Here is a 12,355-nt window from a genome sequence, read left to right as displayed (position 1 = left end):
AGCTGATCCATCATCAGCCTTGATACTTGGCTTTGGAAGTGTTGAAGGATTTAAAATATGAGAATTGTAAAAATTTGTTCTGTGGTTTATATTGTCATATTAATATTAACATAAAGTCATTGGGACAAAGAAATGAAAGAGCACGGTTTATTGTGATGTGCTTATTTCAAGTTGTCAGTCAGTTGTGCTAGTTAGTTTTTGTCCACTTGATACACCTGGAAAGACTGAAATTCAAGTGAAGCATTGTCTTTATTAGACAGACCTGTGAGAAAACAGTCTGAGTAAGCCATGGAGAACAAGCCAGTAAGCAGTGCTCCTCCACAGTCTCTGCTTCAGCTCGTGCCTCCAGGTTCTTGCTTGAGCTCCTGCCCCAGCGTCCCTTGGTAATGAACTCGAACCTAGAAGATGTGATAAATAAATCCCTTTGCTTCCCAAATCTATTTGCATCATGGTTTTATCAGAACAGAGAAGCAATCTAATTCAGTATATTATTCCAGATATGGAAGAATTACATTTAGTGTTGTGTTTTCAAAAGTAATGTGAGACTAATAAAAAATATCTCTTGCTGTCCTGAAACTCGCAGAGATCCACCTACCTCTGCTTCCTGGATGCTGGGATTAAAGGTATGTGCCACCACCTCCCCCACCCTGGCTAAAAAAAACCCTTAAAGGGAGAAGCCACTTTTAAAGCTAGAGCAGCATGATAGCACTCATTTTAGCTTTGTATTTTTTTTTTACTTTTTTTCTTAGAACTTAAGTGCAGCTCTTTCCTTTTTTAAAAGAAATATATATATGTCCAATAAATTTAAAAGTGAGTGTGTGTATAGAGTGTGTACATGCATGCATATTTATATTTCACAGGTTGTATTTCTTTTTGCTTTGTTAAATTCAATTCGGTATCATTTCTGTATGCTTTAGAGACTTTAGTGTTAATAATCACTGATTTTAATTGAATAATAAATGTCTAAAGGATGTATCTTTGATGTCTTTATTTAGACTAATCCTTAGAATTAATATAGATAAGCCAGGTTCAAAGTGATAACTACTGTTTGTTCCCTATATGTGGTTTCAGAGTTTTGTAGCCTTGTGTCTAAGTAGTCTCAGGTTTATTTTGTAAGGGTGATTTTACAGACGCATATTGAAATCTGTTCGTTGTTCCCCTTTATAGTTATAAGTTCCATTTGAGTATATTTGTAAAAATGAGGCAGTTTCTAATAGTTTTTTATATATAAAGTTGATATTGTATGCTTAAATACACACAGAAAAAGCAGTTTACTATTTCTTAGAGGAAGTTACTGAAAAAAGAATCTGGTTGTTTCATTAATGTGCTTTTTAGGTTGGTAGTTATGAGGTAATTACAGTGCACACTTAGTTACAGCCTTATTCTTCACAGTACTGTTACTCTTATGTCTCAATCGTACTTCTGTTTTCCTTATACAGTGAAAATTTTTATTAACATAAAGACATTAAAAGTGAGGTATATGTATAGGTATCAGAAAGGTACAGTGCTCAAATAAGTGCACACAAAAATATTTGGTTGCGTTTGAATATAATTTTATTGATAATTGTTTTATGAAGTACAGATATATTCTAATTGTACCCAGTAGCCTTTCAAGCAATGGGCGGGCTTCCTTATGCAGCACTGTAAACTGCGCATGTTCTGTGAGAGAGAAGCTGTTCATAGGGAGTGGCCGATAGTTCTGTGCTCAGTCCAGTTATTTCTTAGTTCCAGAGGTACCTCCCTTCGGTTTTCTGTCTTACATAATTTGTTGATAAATACTAAGTTTTCAGCCCTCAATTCATTCTCTTGGACATGATGACGTCTAGCCCCTCACTCTGTTAAGTATAAACAGTCAAGTGTATAAACCAGTAAAACTTGAAGTCGTCTAAGATAGTACTTTCAGAAGCCTAGTACATTGTATATAATAAGCTAAAAATGCAATGAGTTTAGATTGACACTGGTTAGGAAATCCTTTGTGGATTTGTTCTGCATGCTACCACGTGGACTTTTTCAAAACAATACAAAACAACAGCAAAAACCAAGTTCTGAGGATTTAGCTCCATTTCACTGAAGGAATTAAGGACACATATTAAGAGCACATGGCTGAGTCTTATGCTTTTGACACTTTTGTAGTCAGTCACTTGTCAGAAATAAGTATGGGCTAGGTTTTAAGGCACTTGCTAGCTTGAGGACTTGGTCTATGTTGTGAATTGTTTTCAGACAATACTTTATAGTAAATGTTCTAATATTTTTGTGTGTATATAAATAATACACATTGCTTTAAATACATACAAAAACACACTCATTTATGTTTGTAAGGGTCCTTGAGAACTTGGTTTATGTTGTGAATTGTTTTCAGACAATACTTTATAGTAAATGTTCTAATATTTTTGTGTGTATATAAATAATACACATTGTTTTAAATACATACAAAAACACACTCATTTATGTTTGTAAGGGTCCTTGAGAACTTGGTTTATGTTGTGAATTGTTTTCAGACAATACTTTATAGTAAATGTTCTAATATTTTTGTGTGTATATAAATAATACACATTGCTTTAAATACATACAAAAACACACTCATTTATGTTTGTAAGGGTCCTTGAGAACTTGGTTTATGTTGTGAATTGTTTTCAGACAATACTTTATAGTAAATGTTCTAATATTTTTGTGTGTATATAAATAATACACATTGTTTTAAATACATACAAAAACACACTCATTTATGTTTGTAAGGGTCCTTTTTTTAGAAGCCTATGGCCCAGCATTGGCATTTTTGGATGATGCTTTTCATGTAAAGTGGTTCTTTGTAGATTCATGTAGACCATGAAGTTACTTCTAAATTGTGGGCTTCTGGTTAAATAAATTTTTTTGAGAAGAAGGTTTAGAAAGCTTCATTTAAATTATTATTTTATGTAATATTTCTGTTTATTTAGGATCCACGTTCTTCCTCATATCCCTACATGAGTCAAATGCATATTATCATATGAAATTGTTTCTTTAGTATTGTACCCTTCTATAAATACTTTAGTTTCATGATGCTCTCTCATTTAAAAAATTTTTTTAAAATACATTTTTGGAGGGACTGGGGAGATAGCTCATTCTAATGGTTGTTTTCAAAGCATGAGGACCTGGTTTAAAGCTTCAGATCCCAGTTTTTCAATTTATTTTTATTAACAGCCTCATGTGGAAGCATGCTTTGTTAATCTGGTGCTTGGTGGTGGCAGCAGGTGGCTCCCTGAGGTCTGCTGGCTCACCAACCTAGCCTCCAGGGGAAGATCCAGGGCAGTGTGAATCCCTCTCTCCTGAACCAGTAAGAAGAAAGACAATGCCTGAAGCCCAGCACTGAAGGACAAGGTCATTCTCTGCCCTGCCTAAGCACATGCACACGGGGTGAGCCTCTTGCCAGTGCTACTTTTCAGGTGGGGAGAAGATTGCAATTCTCAGCTAAGTAGAGATGATGCCCACCTTTGCTGCCCATCCCTTGTTGCCACACATTTTCCAGGTCTCTACCAGAGTGGTGCATTTGGTCCTTTCTTAGGGTTTCCACTTCTTTGCCTCCTTATTTATCTTTGCTTGTGTGCTCTTTGCTTTCTTCATTGAGACCTTAGCATATTGATAATTGTTGTTAATTCTTTGTCTTAGTTCTTCCAGCATCCCTGCTGCTCTGTGTTGTTTTGCTGCTTATGCTTTCTCTTTTGTTTGTGCTTAATTTTGTCATAGCGAGAAATGTATCAGGGTAAAGGAACTGTTGGCTAGGCATATAGGAAGTATTGTTTAATTGATTCCCTTTTCTAAATGGGTTGCTAATTACAATGAGTGCATGTAATATGGGGAAGAGGGTAGATGAATGTGAACATCAGAGGAGGGGACTCGGTGTAGTTTTGGGATGTGAGACAGGAGATCTTTTGCTATTCAAGTGTGGAATTTGTTGAACCGTTCACATCCTGTGATCTGAGTTTCTTTGTTTTATTAGCACTGTTGATCACACTCATAAAGAATTTTGTTTCCAGTTGTTTTCTTAAAGTGGACTAGCAGTTTAACATTGCTCAATAATAGAAACACTAACTGGATTACTCAAAGCTAGTGATTATCTATACTAAAGTTCAGCATTATAATAAACTTGTATGTTTAGTGGAGGCAATACACATGTTCACTAAAATCAAGGCAAGCAATTAAAAGTGCAAATGTAATACATTGTAAACCTCAGTTTATGAGTTCACTTTGTTAATGGTAGTTGTGTTTGTTCTCATGGGTAGCTAGGCTGAACTGGATCTTTTATCCACTATTTTAATAGGCAGTATTTTCATTCATGTTCTTTGTGTGTGTGTGTGTGTGTGTGTGTGTGTGTGTGTGTGTGTGTGTGTGTGTGTGTGGTTATCTTATCTTCTTTATATTTGTTTTGACATTGTGTAGTATTTTGAAACAGGATCTCTCTGGCTGACTAACCCTAACCCTAACCTGCTGAAACTATAAGCAAGCCTCCAATTAAATATTTTCTATTATAAGAATTGTCTTTGACTTGGTCATGGTTTCTCTTCATAACAGTAGAACACTGGCCCCATTCTGTTATTTGTAAAGTGAGAAAGGTAAAAAAAAGAAAAACATGATTGACATTTATGAAGTAGAAATACAGATGCGCCTCCATATCAGTATAGTAAATACATGTCAGGAAAGGACCATTTATTTTGGCCATGGCTTGATGAGTATTGTTCATGTCTAGAAGGCATGGTGACTGGCTGCATTCACAATGACTGAAGTCTGAGAAACATGTTGCTTACATGCTACAGACCAGAAAGGAGAGCACCTGTAGAGTTTCCTACTTGAAAAAATTTCTAAGTTAATTTTTTCTTATGATAAACACATGGCACCTGTGTTGTTAGAAATAATTTGGGTATAGAGTGATCTTCAGAATTGAAAGTAGCCACTGTGAATTAGTAGTCACAGAAATGAAATCATCTTTACTATCTTTTTCTAATTATTGCTATGCAGATATTTTCTTAAGCACCACAGCCCCAACCCCACTTATCACTGCTAACATGTATTTGCTAGAACAATCTGTCTTTCTCTCTTTAGGAAGTAATGTCAAAAAACATCAAAGTGATTGTACCATTTTCCGAACAAAAAACTAATTATGTAGCAATTTCTCACTCTGTGAATTTAGCATGTTTTCATATGGAAAGTCTGAGATTTAAAGTAATAACTAGTTTTTCTTAAGTATAAGTATTCTCTTATGTGCTTCCTGCCAATGTTGGTAAAAGACTTTTACCAGAGATGGGGACCAGATTTGACCTTCATATTGATCGTAGGCTAAATGTTTTGTATGCATTAATTAATTTAATCTTGCCAACATCTTCACAAGATTTTGCTTGAATTTTGTACATGGAAAAGTCTGAGTGATACAATTTGGATAAATTGCAGTGCATATAAATTCAGTCATATTTTGAACTTGTCATCAAATATTTTGTTCATTTTTAAAATTAATATATGCATTTTCTTTTAAAGATATATTTATTTTCTGTGTATGTTTGACTGCATGCATATGGGTGTACCAGGTGCCAGTCTGGTGCCTAGCGGTTTAGCACATTGGGTCACCTGGAACTGAAGTTAAGGGTGATTGTGTGGCACAATGTGAGTGCCTGGATCCAAACTTGGGTCCCTGAAAGAGCAGTGAGTGCTCTTTATCTCCGAGTCCTCTCTAGCTCCTTAGTGTTTCACTTGTTATGGGTTGCATTATATTTTATTTCACAGATGTTTGCTTACTTAGTACAGCAGGTTCCAGAGGCATAAAATATATTCACCTGCTTGATTCCTCGGTTGAAGTAAGGGTGGAAATTCATAATCATTGTTCTCTCCAAGAGGCCATGAGAAACTCGGGAGAATTTTAAGTCTTTGAAATATGCTTTAGAGATTTGCTATTTTTATGTTGTCTCATATGTACCTAGCACACATGCATGTTATTAAACTTCTGTTTGTTTTTCTGATTCTTGTCTAGCTGTATTTTACAGGTAGGCCCAAGTAAAAACTATGAATAATGCAGAAAATTATGTTCTCTCCTCTGCGAGACTGAGCTTCTCAGATTGCATAACATCAGAATAATTGTTCCTAGGGGAGCTAGCATTTTCTGTATATTGCCTCCTAACACACTTTCATTACGGTTTGTCACTTTTATCACCTCGTGGAAGCACTATGTTAAGGACACACACAGAACAAGTAGTCTAGATGGTGATGGGAGCATTCAGCACAGCACCCTGCTCTCTCATGCTTGTTTGTAGCCGTCTGCTCCATGCTAGCAAGCTGCCTTATTCTTTAGATGTGTTTTTCATGTCATAAACTGACTCATTCATGCATGTAATTCAGTGATTTAGTAACTCTCAGGAATGGTATATTCATCCCAGAAATAGATTTTACAGCATTTATGTGTTTCCGGTAAGAGACTCACACATTTCTCATTCACTTTGATTCTTTTACCCAGCTCCAGCCAATGGTTTCTTTACCATTGTATCTATAGAGAGTTTTCTGGACACTTGTTCCCACAATAATGTGTTCTCTGATATCTGCTTTCAGTGAGTAGCTTTGAGGAGTATCCATATTAATTGTTTATGTGAATTTTGCCTCTTTTTCTTCCTCAGCATTCCATTATGAGGATATGCTACATTTTGTTTATTCATTTAGGGTTTTGTGACACATAAGCACAAAAATCATGGTTTTAAAATGTGTAAATTGCTTTGGATGTCATAATAATTTGAGTTAACAGTCTCCTTTACTGAAAATCTGTGATACCTAACGGTCCATGAAACCAGGTCCCTTGAGTTAGAACTAATATTGAGTTTATTTTCTAGTGTGTTAAAATCTTACTATAAATCTTTTCTTTTGCTTAAATATTCACCATTATAAAATTCACTTGATGTGTGCAACACAAATACCTATATTCAACCGAAAAAGCTGAGCAGTGCATTTAACTGCTTCTTGATAAGTAATGACATATCTGTGTCTGTAGAATAGTACTATTGGTGTGCTACCAACATTCTGGAAAATGGACTTATCTAGTCTCCTGCCTTGACGTGCTGAAATTACTAAGAAAGATTTTACTTATTTCTTTTAGTTTTGAGCTTTGTATTATGAGGCAGACAATAGTTTCACATAAAAAAGTTTCAATTTCTGTTACCCATGAGGTAAATTGATATTCATGTGGTAACTTGTCATTGCCATTCAGTAATGCCAATTTAGCACTTCTATGTTAGTAAGGTGACACATTTTAGTTTGCGCTAGGTAGTAGTAAACAACACTTTCATATTTTTTATTGTTTCCTTGGGTTTTTCTGGCAGGCAAGCCACAGGTGCCAGGGATAAGTGACTGATGACTATTAGAGATGGGGAAGATGCTTGAGACAAGACTTTAGAAAGTGACTGCTCAGCCCATTCTGAATGGAGAGAGGAACACAAGTAGGTAACTTACTGGAGTGTAAAAAGAAGGTTCAGTGGCGGATACAGCAGAAACAAAAAGAATAGAGGTCTTGTCTTCTCTGTGGTGGCTAATCTTGCACATACACACTTGTGCATAAGTACACACATATATATATATACTCTAAGAAATTTGTTTATGACATATTGATGTGATTTAAAGAGTGCAGGTCTCAGGAAAGAAGCTGTCATGAATTGCCCCCAGAGCTGCCTTATTAGAGTGATTGAATCATAGCCAGAAGTGGGTGGAAAAGAACCCTTGGTTCCCTTCAGTTCCCAAGTAGAGGAGAGTTATCGAAGTGAGTCAAAATGCAGTAGAGTGTTGAAGTGAGAGACTTAGTTCCAAAATTAGAGTTTTAGCATCACAGGAAAACATCACAGGGGTCAGCAGACCCTAACTTGCAAAGTGTGAATGGAGTTTCCAACTCTTACTTGTTTTCAGAGGTTGAGGGTTAAGTTAATCACCATTTGATCTAGGCTTTGTGTTAGGGGTAATAGGGCAGGAAGGCAGTAGATGAAATGTCAGGGTTTTCTTTGGTATGGTTATCAGGGAGCTGAGTTTGCCAGTCATTACAAGTGAGAGATAGACTTCAGCTCTGTGTAAGTGCTGTAATGTCACAGCATGTGTTACTTATCAGCCTGGAGCACATGGGCACATAGATTGTCTGGACAGGTTGTTCCATGATCTCTAGGAATCTGCTTGTCTCTGCTTTCCAGCATTGGAGTTAGGACATGCAGTACATGATGCCTTACACTTTGTGTGTGCTGCGGTTCAGAACCTGGATCCTCTTGTTTGTATAGGCAGCACTGTATTTGCTGAGCCATCTCCCAGACCCTTCTTAATTTTTTAGTTCTCTTCTATATTTATTTCAGCACTGCAAGTTTTGGATTCATCCTAGGTTTTCATCAACAAATGAATGAATGATACACACACACATACACACTCATACACAATAGGGTTTTATTCAGATAGTAAGGACACAATTACACCATTTGTGGTATAATGGAACTGGGAATTAGTACATTAGTCAAAATAATTGAGACTTACAAAGCTAAATCCCTTCTCACCCTCCTCCCCAGTCTCCTGTGTCTGGTTTCTTTTTGTATAAAACATGAAAATAGAAGAGGGATCTATTTGGAATAGGAACAAAACTATCCAGTGATGGAGCAGAATTCGGTATAACGGGATGGCAAGATCAAAGTACATGATATATTTAAATAAAAATATCACTTGAAAGCTATCACTTTGTATAATGAGATATACTGATGCAAAAATTTAAATTTTATTTGTGATTCAATCAAAGAATCAAGGGCACAATATAACTAGTGAGAACATAACTGTGTGAAATACCTTGCCATAAAATACTAATGCAAATGAAAATGTTGAGATACTTTTTCACTATTTCAGAGGTGTACATACATGCACACATGTAAGATAAAATGAGAATACCAGTTTCTGGCCACAGAATAGTGAATCTCACATTCTAACTCACCAATACAGTGTGGATAGCTTTGAGGAAGTCTTGTCATTAGAGCCAAAGCCATCAATAATTCATCTGCCAGATGACACAAACTGATGAGTGTTTCCTTAAAAATGCTGTATTTTATAATGAGAAAATTGTATGTGGTTGCAGTTCTACTTTTTTCAAAGCATGATATATAAAAGTTTTGTTTTTCCTTTCTTTTTCTTCTTTTTATCCAAGCATTTGTGTCATAGTGTTTGTCAACTTGTAGAATATCAATAAGAAAAATGTGTTTCATTTGCAGAGTTCTGAAGGATTGTTTTCATTTCATCTAATGACATTTGTAAAAGTGTACTGTTGAAAGGGATTTGGTTAAGTCATAACCTTTGAACATTCTAGGCAAATGTAACTTATTTTGTCATAGGCTGAGTAATGAGGGTGCTGTTCCATAAGGTGGATAGCACAGGGAAACCCAGATTCCATTCTTGTTTCCTTCAGTACAGGCCCCAGTGGAATACTTGTTAAGATAGGTGAATTTTTTTGTGGTTACGTAGTTAATGGATCTTGCCTTAGAAATCTTGAACTCTTGAAACAACCTAAAAACTAGCCAGGGATGTCAGGGATATGTCTGGGTATATGAGAAGTCAAATACAATGTTGTCTTTGAACCCGATTTTGTTAGTTGGGGTGATTACATGCCCCCCTTCCACTCAGAAGGTACTTATTTTTCCATACCCCCTTTAAGCATACACAGCAGAAAAAGAACTTTCATTTTTCTAAATGGGAAGCAATCAACCTGTCTGTCATATTTGAGGTTTTAAAATTTTAGGTTATGTCTATAAATTGCCTATTTCAAAGAGTGAAGTTCTCAGTATTATTAGGAGGCACTTCTCCATGGACCACTCATGTTTCAGGTTCCTATATACCTGAGCACAATTGTAAACAGGTGTGGTGTGTTGTCTTCTCAAGGACATTGTCATATAAAATTCTGTGAAGATTGGGGTAGCATCTCCCTCCTGGCCAGTGGGTAAATTTGCTTCTGCATAAAAACAGAAACTTTTTCCCCTCTCTCCAGGGTAAAGGTTGGACAGATTTGCAAGCAGTTCTTTCAAAATCTTGGTGTTTTCACACCAGGGAAGCTGCTGCTGGGTCAGTCAGTAAAGCAGCTGTTACCTGAGCATAAGGATTTGAGTTCCATTCTCCAGCACCTAGTGAAGTCTGAGTGTGACCTAGAACACCCGTAGTGTTGACTGTGAAATGGGTCTGTCTACAGAGCTCTAACCAGCCAACTGAGTTATGAACTCCAGATTCAGTGAGAGACCCTGTCTCAAAAACTAGAGTACAACATCCACTCTAGTCTCCGTGTAATACCATAAACACACACATTCATACCCACCCCTACACATATGGACATAAAATGTGTATGTGCCACACGGACAGACAGACAGACAGACAGACAGACATACACACACACACACACACACACACACACACACACACACACACACACGACTGCAGTTTTCTAAGCGTTGGATTCTTGAGCTATCACATAAAACCCCTGATTGCACATCATCCACTTAGGTCACTTGGTTCATACCGGGATGCAAATAGAATCATTAAATTCTCACCCTGAGAAATATCTCTGGGAATTTCTTCTAGTCTCTGAAATTATGGTACGTTGTAAATTGATTGAAACACTTAGCTTGTGTTTTAACAGTTAACTGATAGATATTGGTATAATTATGTGACTAAACCATTCCGCCACCTATAATTTTCAGAAATTCAGAGTGCTGTGAATATTTATATTTAATGAGAAAAGTATGTTTCATTAGAAACTCTCCTAGGAACCAGAAAGGTAACAATTTCTAAGACCAGGTTTCTCTGCCCCCTCAGGGACCTGACTCTGCTTGATTTCTGGTTTGGAGACTTTTTCCTTAGAGATCACAATTATTAAATATTTAAAACACACTTTACATTGCACCTACTAGCTAAATTGCAAAAGCCTGAAAGAACTTTTGGGTAACATTGATTCATTGAGCATTAGAGTGAAGAGTTGAAGATTTTTATATAAATTCCCTAAATATCTCTAAGGCAAGCATTGAGCTGAATGTGTGTCCTAAGAACTAACCTTGCCTGTAGAGTTCTTAACTCTTTGGGGCATGTTGATGGGGCAGAACAATTTCTTCCAAATTACTTTTTATTTTTTTCATTTTAATAAGATTATTAGTCTCGTTATAAAAATGTACTCATACTTTCTGGAAGAATTAACAGTTAACTTTATCTGCATCTAAATAGATTGTTTTTAGATTATAGTTAATTTCACTTCTTGCCTTTTTTGTTAGAGCCAAGTCACCTTATTGAAAAAGCAAACAAACAATTGACCTGATAATTAGCCATAATTCTTTTTCATACAGTTAGTCCTTATATGCGAACTTGAATACTTTATGCCCACTCTTCATCCAGGCTCCTACCAGCCTTTCCCGTTCTTTTAGCTTTTACCTTTGCTTTGGTAGGCACAGAATACTTCCCTGAGGTTCCCTGAGGGATTTGTTTCCTTGCCTGCTTGTTTTTTCTCTTAAAAGCCAGGTAAGATGCCTGTCTTCCTGCTTCTGTATATACCCACCCCTTCAGAGTTCATAGTGAGCCATTGTGAGTGTTGTACTTGAGAAGGAGAGGGAGAGATTGTGTTTGTCTTCCTGAACTGTGTATAGAGCTGGCTTAGACACAACACTTGAATGCTGTGCTCACTACTGACACCTGTGTGGTTTGCAAGGGCAAGGGCAGTCTTACTTCTAGAAGTACATCCCTGTGGAGGTTTTGCTCTTCAGGCCTTTTCAGGTCTGCTGATGAGGCTTCTGCTGAGAAGCTCGGGTGCACTCTGGAAGAGAATGGCAGCAGAACTCTAGCCTTTGCTGCCCTATCTTTCAGTTTGCCTTTCCCATTGTCTCCCTCCCTGCCCCATATCCATCACCTCCCTTACTCTGTCTCTGCAGTTTGCTTGACCTTTATAAATAAAATTACACAACACTCTTTTCATGCACTTTTATACTTGAAAGATTTCTCTGTCGTTGCATGTTTACAGCTAAAAAAATTTAGTCAAGGAGATGCTCCCATTCCTCAGTTTGCTAGAGAGCATGGTAATGAAAACACACACACACACACACACACACACACACACACACACACACACACACACACACGGGGGGGGGGATGAGTCCTTGGTGATCTGTTTGGGTAGAGTTGCTAACTTGATCTTACTGGGTTGTCCTTTCCCTGCCCTGTGTGTAGAACAAGATTTCTTAAGTCTGTTTTGTCTGCACCATTCACATTCTTGTGTTGCTGGCTTCTTCAGAAACCTGCCTAGAACATAGTAGAGCAAACCTGCACTAGTTGCTTTATCATTCTTCAGTTCTTCAAGTCTCTAGCCTAT

The 12,355-nt window shown here is 36.9% G+C and overlaps 1 protein-coding gene across 2 annotated transcripts in view; it reads left to right on the top strand.

The window, feature by feature from the left end:
• Tusc3 (tumor suppressor candidate 3) overlaps window positions 1-12,355 on the top strand; it is a 141,825-nt gene that overhangs the window by 36,906 nt on the left and 92,564 nt on the right. The gene's annotated exons all lie outside the window — the stretch shown is intronic.

The sequence above is a fragment of the Mesocricetus auratus genome, unplaced genomic scaffold (genome assembly GCF_017639785.1).
Source record: "Mesocricetus auratus isolate SY011 unplaced genomic scaffold, BCM_Maur_2.0 Super-Scaffold_100026, whole genome shotgun sequence".
Taxonomy (NCBI): domain Eukaryota; kingdom Metazoa; phylum Chordata; class Mammalia; order Rodentia; family Cricetidae; genus Mesocricetus; species Mesocricetus auratus.
Note: the sequence above shows the minus strand (reverse complement) of the source record. Positions and strands in the feature narration are given on the sequence as shown.